General features: G+C 37.2%; 1 protein-coding gene across 8 annotated transcripts in view; it reads left to right on the top strand.

The window, feature by feature from the left end:
• Positions 1-6,311: 6,311 nt before the first annotated feature.
• PTPN13 (protein tyrosine phosphatase non-receptor type 13) overlaps positions 6,312-14,475 on the top strand; it is a 173,121-nt gene continuing 164,957 nt past the window's right edge. For all 8 annotated transcript variants that reach the window (XM_074323879.1, XM_019731272.2, XM_019731270.2 and 5 more), the window contains exon 1: positions 6,312-6,798. The gene's annotated coding sequence lies outside the window, so the exon portion shown is untranslated. The remainder of the gene's footprint in view (positions 6,799-14,475) is intronic.

Here is a 14,475-nt window from a genome sequence, read left to right as displayed (position 1 = left end):
ATAGGAGCAGCACAATTAAATTTCTCGGACTTAACCTCCCATAGGACAAGCTAGCTTTGGTATCTAATATTTTCTAGTTTCTCTTCAGAATAAGAGATTATTTGAGAAAAAATTCTGAATAAGTCTAAAACACTAATTCCAAAAATCCGTACAGCTACTGTTGCTATTAGATTTTTTTCAATAGTGGTTTAAAGTTTATAAATAGTTTCCATATACATATTTCATTTAATCCTATTAAATACTGAAAGCACATTACAGGCTATTATGTGTGGAACATACCAGCTATTCTTATTTCCTTCGCTTTATAAATAAGGAAAATGATGCTCAAAGAAGTTGTTAAGTGGCTTGCCAAGATTTGTACTTAGGTCTTCTGAGTGCAAATGCTGTGTGCTCTTTCATTGTTCTAAGCTACTAGGCTGCCTCCCAACATTTAGTTATCTGTGCCATTGCTGTCATGTAACTCTACATCCTGGGGGAATTCTCAGATTTTAAGGAGAGTTCAGCTACTACTAAAAGAAATAACCTGTTTATTCAATGAACCTGAGGGTAATTGTAGGCCTATCTGGTTTCCATTGCTGCATTATTTCCCTAGCTAATTCTTGGTCCACTGGGAAGTGTTAGTACTGCTTCACAAAGTCTTCCTTAAGCAGCGTCAGAGTTTGTGCTCCAGTTACCTGCTCATGTTTTAGTGGATTACTTATCTGGCTTCTACTCTCACCTGGGCAAAGTTCCCATCACAGTCCTTACTCTGTAAGCAAGAAAGGATAATATGTTTCTGGGCTTAAAGGGGGAAAACACTAACATAGTTGATACAAGCCAAAATACAAATATTTCACATTGAGAAGAACACAAGGAGCCAGCTGGGAAAAACACTGCTATTTACAGATTTAGATTAGCTCAGAATTCATTTCAACCTTTGAGGTAAAAGCTGGTATTTTTAAAACATTAGCATTTAAAGCACACAGTCTTAAAGTTTTGCAGAGATATAAACCGCTTTCTGAATTTTGAAACATATAGATGCTTTCCCTAGAAAAATGCACAAACACACATACTTGGCATACAGTTTCAAGGGGTCCATCATGAGGTGATCCATGCATCCCCCATAAAATATTCCTAACTTAGAATGTCACAAGTGTGGTCCCTAAGTGATGAACATTGTGAGGCCCATGGGCCACCCGGGAGCATAATTAAATTTCTGTTATGATCAGCTATCTAATTTCTTTATTAGTAGTAGTAAAAATGTATGTTAACTTTTTGTAACAAAAATAACACGTGTTTGTTGTAAAGATTCCGAATAAAACCATTTCAGAAATGCAATGTTTTCTATAATTCTAATCCTCAGAGAAACCATTGTTAACAGTATGAATATTGTCATGTATAGATATATGTACTTTTGAAGAGAAATCAGATCATACAGTACTGCAACGTGGTTTTGTCACTAGGTAATATATGAGTGGCTAGACTATAGTTTATGATGTCATTTCACTATCACGGACTTTTATTTTTTTAAATTTTTATAACTGCCAAAAATACTTCAATGAATATTCTTGATCATATCTCTGCTTATGAATGTAAATATTTCTTTAGGATAAATTTCCAAAATGGAATAAGTTAAAGGATATAAACATTATGAATTATGAAAGACATTGAAATAGCACGCCCAAATGAAATAAGCCAACATATAATCCTACCAACAATCATGGGGCATTACCTATTTTACATATTTTCACCAAAACCAGGTATTATAAGTCTTTAAACATATTTCTCCAATTTGACAGTTATATATGCTAGCTCATTTTTGTTATTTTAATTTCTTCACATACCTGTTTTATTTTCAAATATGCATTGCTTTTCTGAATTTCTTCTTTTGTAAATTTCTTACTCATTGTTTTTATATAGAATCTTTATATTTTATGTAGTAAAACGTACAAATTCTTTTAAAGTTTTTGGGGATAACTGGGTAGCTGTTGCTACCACCAAACTAAATTCCATACAGATCAAAGAATAAAATGTGAAAAACAAAGCCATGAAAGTTCTCGAAGAAAACATGGGAGAATGTTTTTGGTAAAAGAAAAGAAAATATCTTGTAAGCATAAAATACCTTGATGCTCATAATAGAAATGAAAATTATACCTGGAATGAGATGGCATTTTGTACCTGTTAGATTGGCAAAGGTCGAAAAAGTTTCAAATGCTATATTGATGAGGAGTGGGGAAACATGGTATGCTATCAAACTTTCTAACTGCGTTGAGATGACTGTAACTTGCACTGCTTTTCCAGAGGGCAGCTTGGTTTTCTTTACCAAAATGTAAAACATGTTTACTCTTTAATCTAGCAATTACACTTCTAGAAGATAAACCTACAGTGTTACTCCACATATAAGCCAAGAGCAGGTACAAAGAAATGTAATTTAACATGTAAGGAATAGCAGATGTTTGGGAATGACTTACATGTCCACTTTAAAAGGTAGAAAAATAAATTATACTCCATCTGTGAAAGGATTTCAATCTAAAATGGAACTAGAGGATATGAAATGGAAAATCTCACGCATGTACCTTCAGAATAACGGAATTTAGGAACTGAGAAACTGATTCCCCATAAATGCCTGATTTACAGAAGACTGAAACTTATCTCCTGACCAATGAACATCTGCCAAGAATCTCTCCCCCTCCTCAAGCCAATGAATTTACTGCTTGGACTTCCCCCTCTTTGTATTCCTTGCCTATAAATAACAGCCCGCCACAAATCCTCAACAGACTCACTTGTAGCTTGTTACAGGCATGAGATTCCTAAATTGCTATTCGCAAATAAACTCAATTTCTGGTAATTTGATCTTGTCTAAGTTTACCTTTTTATTGCAGTTGACACACCTACGCAACAGATAGTATGGAGCCACTCAAAAGAGCCAGGCTCATCTAGAGATCTGATAATAGAGATCAAAAATTACAAAGATAAAAAATATCAAGGTATTAGATGAGTTTGTGATCTAACTATTCTTTGAAAAAGGATATGTATCTCTGTGCGTATTGGAAATGACACACTAGTAATAGCTAGGTTTCTCACTGAACGATACGTTTTCCTTATCATATATTATACCTAGTCAACAACTTAATAGTATATCATACCTGGCCTGGAGTCAAGTCTGCTGCGAATCTTTGTCATTTATAATTTATTTTAATATTTTTTAGTGTGATTCCTCATTTATTTTCTTTTTTAGAAACTTCTTGGATAGTTTTGAATGGTTAATCGTCCAAATTAACTTTTAAATTATTTCTTCAAATTCCCAAAAATACTCCGTTACACAGTTGATTAGGATTGTAATGGATATAAGATTACTTTGAAAAGATATTATAATTATACAATGTTGGAATCTTAGTATTTAACCTAAAAGTATATCTCTTCTCTATTCAAGCATTTTTTTTGTCTCAAAAGTTTATAATTTTTAGTCAGTGTTGTTAATTTCTTTTAGTATTTATTTTCAGCTATTTTTTTGTGGTTATTATAAATAGAATTATTTTTATTATATTTTCTAAGTGGTTATGCTTTATACATAGGAAAGTTTTTAATTTTTGTAGTTAATTTTTATAACTGGATACCTTAACTCATCTTTTATTGATTCTACAAGTTTTTCAATTGATCCTTGGGATTTTCATATCATTTACAAACAAATTACAATCCTAATTTATTTTCAGTACTTAATTTCTTATTTTTATTCCATATGTAATTGCACTGGCTATCATTTCCTTACATGGTATGATGGTGGGCATTTCTTTCATGATTACCATGGGAATAATTACAATGTTTCATTATAAGGCAAGTTTCTGGCTTTGGTATGAAACACACATTTTTAAATTATCTATTTTAAATTCTTCAAAAGTTTTTATTAGGAATGATGCTGGATTTTACAAAATCCTTTTGCATCAATTAAGACAAGTACACAGTTTTCTCCTTTGACTTATTCACATAGTCAACTGTATGAATATGTTTTTTACTGTTGAGTATTTTTTATATACCTGGCTAAAATCCTCTTATATAGGCATATTATTTGTAATGCAGTTCTGGCTTCTATTTGTAAATATTGTATTTTAATTTTCTATTATATCCAAAAGGAGGTAACCTGTAGATTTCTCTTTTATGTGCTTGTTATCAGGTTTTGGTATCACAGCCATTTATTTAAAAACTAGTCTCTCAGCTCACACAAAACAGAAGGATTACTCATGAAAAAGCCTTGAGGGCAGCCACTTGAAATGATCTTAATGCAAAAAAAATGAAGAAAGGAAGGAAAGATGGGAGGAAGGGAGGAAGGGAGGAAGGAAGGGAGAAACAACACTGTGGTTTGTCTACTTTTGTGAAAATTTCCAACACCATACTCTTTCTAGACCTTCTTTCTGACATGAATTCACAAGCTGTTCCAAGTATTATGGACACTGCTTTTCTTTACAACAAATACATGAACTTTCAGTGGCAGAGGCAGATGTTCCATGAAGGTTTTTATTCCCAGAAAATCTGCCTCTCTCTCTCTCTACCTTACCAGCCTGATACGTGAACCAGAGCATTTAAAAACTCCTATTTCAGAAAATGGGGGAAGGGCTGGGGAAATAGCTCCAATCCTTCACTTCTGTCTCCAGTTTCCTTAGGTTGATCTTCTCACTGTTATTTACCCCCACCACTCTATTTCTGGTGCTGCTCTCTGGTTTTATGTTGTTTCCTTCAACTATCTTTCCTCATCTTCGATTCATCCATCCCACTACCTACTTCAAAACTGTTTAAATTTCCTTCCTCCATAATCTGACTAACCCAGCCCATTCCACAGACTTTCATTTGCTAAGGTTCTCAAAGTTTGTCTGCACTTTCTAGGTATCATTGTTCTCAAATTGTTTCAAGAGTGCTAGTTTTCTTTTTTAGGCTTTGTGGTTAGCTTTTTGAGGGCAGGGGCCTTATCTTAAAATTCTGCTGTGCATTTCCCATTGTGTTTAGCACTGAGTAATCACATTCAATGCATACTTGCCAGGCATATTTGACTGACGACCCATCATAGTTATTCATTTAGTAAATGAGATAATGAAAATTCAAGCGCTCGCCAAAGGTAAATCATTACCACTAATTCCCTCATTCATCATACACATACAGCAGCCTCAGGGGCTTGGGAACCTAGGATAGCAGCTTTTACTTTGTCTCTGGTCTCTCCATTTCGAAACTTCAATCAAGAAGTTTCGATTTACATACCTAGGGCCCAACACGAGGGGTCCAAGATTAAATTTACCCCTAGGTCCCCTTCCCAGAGCGGACTAGGTTACCTTATACTTGTATCTCTAAGAATAAACCCAAAGTTTTGAAACTCAAATGACAAGATTCCATTTGCTCATGAATTCAGCAAGATTTCCTTGTAAATTGTTGAAACCCAAATTTTAGCTTGCAGGAGGGAAATAACTGCTACTAGGACACACCTTTGCTAAATTGTAACGTGCACTCCTACATAGAAAAGTGGATGTTTTTTATTTTATTGGATTATGTTAAACGTTTTAATAAATTTTAAACTTTAGGATACCTTAGTTTCAGAGGAAAAATAACAGTGCAAGAATTTACATACTTTTTCTTTTTTTCAAAAATAAGAGAATTTCAGTTTTCCACAGGGCATTTGGGGTTGATGAAGTGCTCCCACCACAACCTTGAAGATCACTTTACAACTGTGGGAAAACTCACCGAGCAGCTTTCGTTGACCCCGCCATTTCCAAGTTGCTATATTGCTACAGGGAGCTGTCAGAGCCCTGCCCTTTCTCTATCTCTCTTCTCACTCTTTAAAGCCAAATCCGCCCAGTGAGAATTTGGAAACAAGGCTGCAGGCAAGGGAAGGTAAGTAGGGGGAGGGGTTCTTTAGACCGATAGGGGAAGAGCTATCAGTTAAGCATTTTTCACTCTCCCTCGCCCTCCCCAGGGCCTTAAAGTTCTGTTTCTGAAGTTGGAAGTGTGGGGGCGGTCTGCAGCTTTTTCAACTTGGCCTAAAATTAGGAGTCCACACAGCAGGGGATAAGAACTTTGCCGCTGGGCCATCAACCTGAGCGTCTGGTTAGCCAGAAGAACACGAAAAGCCAGGCCCAAGGCACCGGTTGTCATGGGAACTGGAGCGCTGGTCTCCCGGGCGACCTCGTCCCCAGAGAGGGGGTGGGACTGGAGGCCTAGTGGGCCAATCAGGACGAGGGGAGAGCAGGGTCGAAGATCCGCGGTCCTCTAGGAGCCCGGGAACCGTTGAGTGACAGGAACGGGGGCAGGGCCGGCACCGCCGCCTGAGGTGGAGCTGGAGTTGTGCAAGCAGCTCCTGCGGCCGCGGCGCGGCGAGGGTGACACACCATGATCACGGCCCCTAGAGACCATCGTGCTGGCGAGCAGCACGCCCTGGTGCCCCCGTCCGCCTCAGCCACCTCGGTAGCGCTCGAAGCCGGCTGCAGGAGTTGAGCTGCCCCGCGCCAGAGGGGTTTGGAGAAGCCCTTGGAGGCGCGCTGAGCACAGGAGGGCGGAGAGGCTGCTTGAGCGCTCCTGGGTCAGGCGGTCGGCTGGGGTCGCCGCTCGAGGGGCGTTTCCGAGGCGTGGTGAGGGAGGAGGAGATGCTGCTCCTCTTCTCCCCCTCCCCAAGCTCCTTCTCTAGCTTCTTCTGCCCACGCCCGCAGCCGCTTGGGGGAGAAGAGGTGGTGGTTCTAGGCGCCCGCGGCGGCTGCCCGCTGCCCGCCCCGACGCCGTGTTGGGGGACCCGCAACCCTCGCCCAGCGCTTCAGTAGCAGGACTTGGTCTCCGGACGAGCGGGTAAGGAAGGACGTGAGCGGCCCTGGGCTCTGGGCTGGATGTGCAGAAGTGCAAAGCAAAGTACACCGCCCTCGCTCTCTTCCTCCTCTCTGCTTTTGCTCCAGCCCCTGAAACCAACTCTGTTGCTCGGGTGGAAGATCGTTGTGTTTTTTGGTTTTTTTCCTTGGTGGGGTGTTTTTGTATGTTAGAGTGGGGGTGGGGTGCCTGCAGTGGGAAAGGATGAGATGAAGTTTCATTGTGAATTAGGTAGATCCCCCTCTTCCGCGGGGGAAAGCTGATTCTTGGGATGAAACCAGAGGGGGAGTAAGCGACTGGTGTAACAGGGAATGACATTGTCCCATCATGCTAGTACAGCTTGCTCTCTGTGCGTGCTAAGGGAAGGGCTCCCGGAGTCTGTTTCTAATTTTTGTAAATGATTGTGGACATGGTGTGGTTAGAGGCCGCCCAGAAGAATGTATATGTAAGGGCTCGGAGAAGGGGTGGGGTGGTGGGGACGGGGGGTGGGGGGGAGAGAGACAGAGAGAGAGAGGGAGACTGCCTGATGCAGGCTCTATTATTGCTTTTCTTCTTCGTGCCCAAGTTGAAACTCCCTCCCCCCTTTGCTCATTACAGGATACTGTAGTACAGGAAGCTGGAAAGCTGGAGTTTGGTAAAGTCAAGAAAGAGCTTACGAAGTTTAATTTCCTTCTGTTGTAAATATATTGGAGGAGGGGAAATGGGGAGAAATATTATCTCTAAAGTAGATTTACAGCAATATACGTAGGTTTCATTGGTCTTACACATATATGATCGACACCTCCACACACTTGCAATTAATCTCTTCGACAGCCTTGTGTCATTTTTGTTTAATTGCATCTTTGAAACAACAAACGCGGTGACTTCATAGGGAGCTGCCCCGAGCTGAGTTTACCTCTCAGAAAATGGGGCAATCGGGTTTGTTTTCAAGGCGGGGACCTAAACAAAATGTAGGACACCTGATCTATGGGTTGAAGAACGCTGGTAACTAATTAGCAAGATTTAAAAAATATATGTATCAGAGTTGACTAAAGGATGGGGGGAAAAATAAAAGTCGCTGTATTATGAAACAAGCGTTGGTATTTTCCCAAATTCTTGATGACTTGGGCTGGCAGGGTCCAAGTGAAAACTTGCTTCACGCTCATTGGTTGCTTGTGGTAGTGCTATGAAACAAATCATTTCTCGTTTTAATATCATTAGCATTTTAAATTAAATGTTTGCATATATCGATTCACTAAATTCAGAGTCAAATTGAATGTTTTAACATCCAACCCTAAATTTATTGTACTTTTACATAATAACATTGTGTTCTAACTTTGATATTCTTGAGACTTTGTGGGAGTGTGTGGGGGAGAGGCTAGAATGGAAACTGGAATTAAAAACAGAAAAATATCTAGGGTTAGATATTAAGAAAAAGATATTAGATTGTCTTTCACTTTTGTAATTGGAGAATTATGACCTCCTTTACCATTATGTCAGTTTGTCTTTTGAATTTACTTTTTCCCACCAAAATTTTTACTTGCATGGAAAGGCTACTTATTTTTTGGAAGGCAATTACCAAAAATATTTATAATTAGCTTTTCACATCACAAGTAACACCCATATACACAAACCATTGAAACCAGTGTCAATTTAAATGATATATTTTGATACTTTGATAGGAATCAAAAGGTATAAATGTTTACATTGTCTTCTTCTGGAGGTATGCTTCATAAATGCAGAAAGTAATTTGAGAATTGGCTCATTAGTTGTTTTGGGGTATATGACAAGTATCAATCTTTAAATGAATGGAATTCATGTGTTAAAAAAAAATAGGTCAAATGCTTGCTTTACGTCACTTTTAATAGGTTAAGGATTGGATGAAAAAGCATTGTAACTGCTTTTGTATCAATTGAGTGTATATTTTTCCAGCTCATCTTATTGCCCAGCCCCAAGCATACTGGAGAAAAGTACGTGGATAAGCTGGTGCTGCTGCTGCTTCTGCTTCGGCTTTTTTGACAGAGTTGGTGATTTTTAAATAAACTACAAAACATTTTTTTGTGGTATAATTATATTGTAATTAATACCATTTGAAATAAAAAAGAAACACTACCATAGTCTAAGCCAGTGCATTTAGGAGTTACTCCTGGCAACATAATCTTATTTTGGAATATGCTCTGAGAAAAGTTTGTGCCATTAATTAGAATAGTGAGGTGAAGGTCTCTGATGTAGCCAAATGAGACTCATTTGAGTTAATGTCACTTTATAAGGTAGGGGCCTGGAAAAGAGAAAAGATAATGGATCTCAGGATAGAAGGATTAGCGCTGGTGGGAAGGGTGAAGTTCTCTTGCTCTGGATTTCAGTTTTTCTCAGAGAACTTTCTCTTTTACTTTGAAAATTAAGATGAGTTGAACAAATCAGGAACTGGATTTTTAAAAGATAGATTTTAGTGAGTATACCTACAAGCACAGAAATGTCATTGGCTGAATACTTCATCTATGCCTAATAAACAGTTTATTTTATTTCTAGTTTAGTGACTGTATGTTAGAATAATGAGTGGCTTTCAAATATCTTTATAACCAGGATTCAATCCAGACGAATTAAACCAGAATCTTTGCAGGGTGAGACTCAGGCATCCATATTATTGAAGACTCCCTAAAATACTATAACATGAAGCCAACTTGTGAACCAGTATTCTTTCTAGTCCACTCTAGAAGGTCAGTATAGAAAACTTGATTCCCATAAATGCAGCAATGTTTTTATATTGTATCATAGCCCTTTCCTTTTTATAAATCACAATTTTTTTTTAAATAAACATGTCTTAGAAGCATCTATGTATATGCTTGTCTACAGGACTTTTTACTATTTGAATCAGAATTTAAGGTACAAATGTTCCCCTCCAGTTCCTTAGAATTGCGCTGTCCAATGTAGTACTCCAGCCACAAGTGGCTAAATTTAAACTAATTGGATACAATTTAAAATTCAGTTCTTTATTCCCACTAGCCATATTTAAAATACTCAGTAGCCACTTGTGGCTAGTAGCGACTGTATTGGACAGCTCAGATGTGAAACATTTCTATCATCACAGAAAGTTCTGTATCACCGAGAGGTTTTAAAATTTGTATTCCAGTTTCTCATCATCTGAAAAGGAATATATATACTCATTTCCTTCGGATTTATAATTTTAAAAATACATAATATTTTTTATAGTTGTTTTTTAAATGAGGGGAAATACCACATTTTTCTATACTTATGTTACCTCTTTCCTCAGTGTGTTGTACCTAGTAAGGTTTTCCTTTTTAAAGTTAACTGAGAGGAGGAACTCCAGTGTCCTTATATTTATTATTTATATCAGTATGCTCTGAATCTAACCCTTGTGTATTACAACAGTTGCCCTTCTGGAAACGGAGAAAGTCATCATTTCAACTCAAGTGTTGGAATTTGATTCAAGGTTTTTCTATCTGGTGAAAGTTCTTATGTTCTTTCACAAATAGATTCTTAGTTGTCATACGATATGATTCAATTTTGCAACAGAAAATCATCTTATTAGCTTTAGCATGAACATGCAGTTACAATAAGAGACTTTGTTTTCCCATATGAGAAAAAAATGAGGCTTCTAAATAATTTGAGATGGTTGTAAGCTAACAATATGTCATGAATTTTCATGGTGTTTGTTGCCGCTTATTAACTACTGATGCGCAACTTAGAAGAAACTGTACCGTGTAGTTCATCTTACCTGCAACTCCTTAACACACCTAAAAAATTTTCAGTTTTCTCTGTTGGTTTAGTGCACTCGGAGTAGAAATGGAAACAAAATTATTTTCAGTTAAAAGTATGCTTTCTTTAGTTTTTACCTTATTGGTAGATGGTACATTTCTTTATACATAAATACATGCATTTTCACCTACTCAGATAAGACAAATTTGCATCCAGAATGTGTGTTCTTTTTGAAAGGATGCCTGATGGAATGATTGGTATATAATATTATTTTCACGTGTTAGTGCTTTTTTACCTAGCTCTAATGTAGGCTGTGGGACAAAAATGAAGCATTGTTGTTGAATAACTTAAATTAAGGTTAGATTGATTATATAATGGGAGAATGTAGCAAAAATATTCAAAGTTAGTGATAGTCTAGGAATTTTTTAAAAGAAGGGAACCCTTTTAAGAAATTTGTTTATTTTAGCACTGCTGAAGTATTACTTAAGCACTTTTTTTAGACAAGTGTAATTTTGATAATAAACATTTAAACAATTAAGGGATGATTAATTATTTTAGTTCTTAGTGTAGTCAAATATCTCTTCTGGAAAATATAATGTAATTCAGTTTTTCAAGTGAAAAGAAATAATCAGTATTTTGGTATAGGAATTTCCCTTATTGTTAAGGAATGAGCTTGAGGCAGTGATTCAAATGTAACATCTCAATTTTCTAAGTACCACGTGAAAATTTACCCAAGCTAAAATATATCCTTATAGCTGCACTTCATGAAAGCTGGAATAGATGTTTTGTTAAAACAAAACAAAAAAAGCCTAATAATTAAAACACCAACAAGTGTAATAGAAACTTTAGTTCAGGAATGTTCAATTATCAGATCAAAACTAGATAAAACTGTATTGTAGATACATACCATTTGCTTGAGTTCAATCAGAACTTTGAAATTCTGGCACTGCTTTGCAGTGTATAGAAATGAATAGCAAAGAGGATATGTGTTATTACATAGTACCCGGCAATATAATTCAAGTTGATATATCTTCCACTGTTCATAGTTATATAATTCTTATAGTTACAATAAAAATCTAGACTACATCATTCTCTATTATTAAAAGAATGAGGGTCAGCCAGGTGGTTCAGGTGGTTGGAGCGCCATGCACCTAATGCCAAGGTCACTGGTTCGAGTCCACATGGGCCAGTGAGCTGCGCCCTCTACAGCTAAGATTGTGAACAACAGCTCTCCCTGTAGCTGGGCGGCGGTGGCTACTGCGTACTGCCATGAGCAGCGGGTGGCCAGTGTGAGTGGCTGGCAGCTGGTGAGAGCTGCCATGAGCAGCCCACCGGCGACCAACTGCCTCAGCCGGGGTGAGCACAAGGCTCATAATACCAGCATGGGCCAGAGAGCTGTGACCTACACAGCTAGACTGAGAAATAGGCTTGAACCGGAGTGGGGCTGGGGAGGCGGAAGAAGGGGGGAAAAATTAATGAGTATTTCCTTCAGCTTTTAAATAGAAGGAAATATTTTAATGTGGTAACATACTATATATATATATATATAACACCCATTGTGTAACTAAAGACCAAACTGAGCTATGTTTTAAAAAATTTCCCCTGAATCTTTCTCAGTGTTTTTGTTAGTACATCGAGATTTCTAACTTCATAGGGATTTTAAGATTGTGTTGTGATACTAAGATTTAATTGAAAAATGGTTAATATTGTTGATATTTAATATTACTATTAAGGGGATACTAAAGAATCACTGTTGGTGAGCCAAGGTCATTGAATGTTTTTTCGTAGTAGCAATGATGAATTTGGGCTCATCTATCTACATTCTGATGCCCAGTTCTCTTTTTAATTGTTCTGTATTCTGTAAATATACAATTAATTCCTATTTTCTTCCAGGCATTCTACTAGGTACTAGTGGTACACAGAGAGGACACATTTCCAAGACAGCAGATAAATGGAATAGTCTGGCCACATAGCTTTAGTTATATGAATTCATGCCAAGTAAATCTATTGACAGGATATATTGATATAGAACAGCTGTGAAGATAAAATTAACATGCAAAATTTCCTCGTAAAACTTTACCAACACAATGGTAACTATCTGAATATATGTGTATATGAATTGTTTTTAGGTGCAGCTGTGCATGGCGTTGAACACTCCTGTTTGATATTGAGACAGTATCACATGGTATTTAGAGCATAGACTCTGGAGCCAGGCTGCCTGGGCTTTGATTTCTGACTTTATGGTTTATTAGCTCTGTGCCCTTGTGCAAGTTTCTTAACCTCACTGTACTTTAGTTTCCTCATCTGCGAAATGAGGATAATAACCAGGCCTCTTTTATGGGATTGCTATAAAGACCAAATGAGTTAATACATGTAAAGACTTAGAGCACTGACTAATGCATACTAAGTATTTAATAAATTAGCTATTATTATTTTTGGTATATTTATGTTTGATTTATAACCTTTTTTTGTTGTTGTTTTTTTAGCAGTGGTAAAGTTAATACATGGCCTGAAATATGTATTTTTTGTTGCAGAGTTAGGGCCCTACTTTGTTCCTTGGGCTACATGTTTCTTCTAGTCATTACTTGGGCTCATTGATATTGTTAACATGTGCCTAATTTTTATGTAGTAAGTGAAACTTATAAAAATAAACGTTGTCTTCTTCAGATTACTCATTTTTAGGACACTAGATCTCCTGTATCAGTTACTTCAGAGCATATGGCGTGTTGTTTTGAATATCCTTCCTAGTGGCATATCTCTTCTTTGAGAGTAGGTTGATTCATCTAAGTAATATATATTCATGTTTTAGAAAGGTGAGTGGATGAGTATAATTTGAATTAAAATGAAAAATGATAATAAAGTAAAAGGAATCATTTTTTAAGATACGGCAGTAAACTTTTGTTTACCAACTGATACTGTGCACACTGTAGAACTTTCAATATGTAATATACCTTATGAATCTCCAAGGTACCGCATATGTCCTTTTTCATTAATTTGACCATTTAACTACAGAATTCATAGTGCATCTCTTATCACCTCTCATCACAGGAGCACTGATTTGGGAAATGCTGCCTGAGATATTCTTTGTGCTCACTCTGTTCAAGACTACTGCAATGAATGGTTTGTTCAGCTTCTTCCAGTTAGAAATTGCATTTGAGTTGCTAGTATAAGAGACCGCGCATAACGATGGACTAAAGAAGGCAGGGATTTCTTTTTTCTAACATATCATAAACTCAAGAGCTAGTATGGCAGTTTCAAGACATGGCAATGAATCCAGACATCTTTTATTTTTCTTCTCCTCCTTAGTGCATGGTTTTCATTCTCAAGATGACGTCATGGTCACAAAATGGCTGATAACATTTTATTCAAAATGCTGTCTTTCCAGGCAGACAGACTATGGAAGAAATTGGGAAAATGGCAAAAAGAGTGGGACTTCCAGCTGATTCAGATCCTTTTAAAGAATTTTCTTGAAAGCCTTGCCCAATGACTTCTGTTTATATTGGCTACCCCTACATTCAAGGAAAACTGGGAATTGAAGTTTCTTGCTGGGCACTGGGCAGTCCCAAAACTAAAGAGAATAGATACTGGGCATCCAATTATTTTCTCTCTGGACTTCCTAACCTCTGATATCTACTTGTTTCCAATTTAGTGGAATTTGGCTGTAGTACACATAGATAAATTATAGACCACATGCTAGGTTTGGTGTGCGTGTGGGAGGGGATGGGAGGTTGGGTTGTATTCACTTGCTTACCACTTGATATCTAACATATAAATAATGCTGATTAAAGTGTCTTGACCTAGAGAATAGTTAAGAAACTGGATTCACTTTCTGTGAAGGTGATTTACAGCCATTAAGATTATTTGGTACTTTAATACTTTGCTTTGTCCGATACTTAATTCCTTGAAGTAATATGTCTCATTCATACAATTTAAAAAATATTAGTATTCAGCCTATCATTGAAATAC

This window comes from Rhinolophus sinicus, linkage group LG02, assembly GCF_036562045.2.
Source record: "Rhinolophus sinicus isolate RSC01 linkage group LG02, ASM3656204v1, whole genome shotgun sequence".
In the NCBI taxonomy this organism is placed as follows: Eukaryota; Metazoa; Chordata; class Mammalia; order Chiroptera; family Rhinolophidae; genus Rhinolophus; species Rhinolophus sinicus.
The sequence above is the reverse complement of the archived record's forward strand: the minus strand, read 5'-3'. Positions and strand labels throughout refer to the sequence as shown.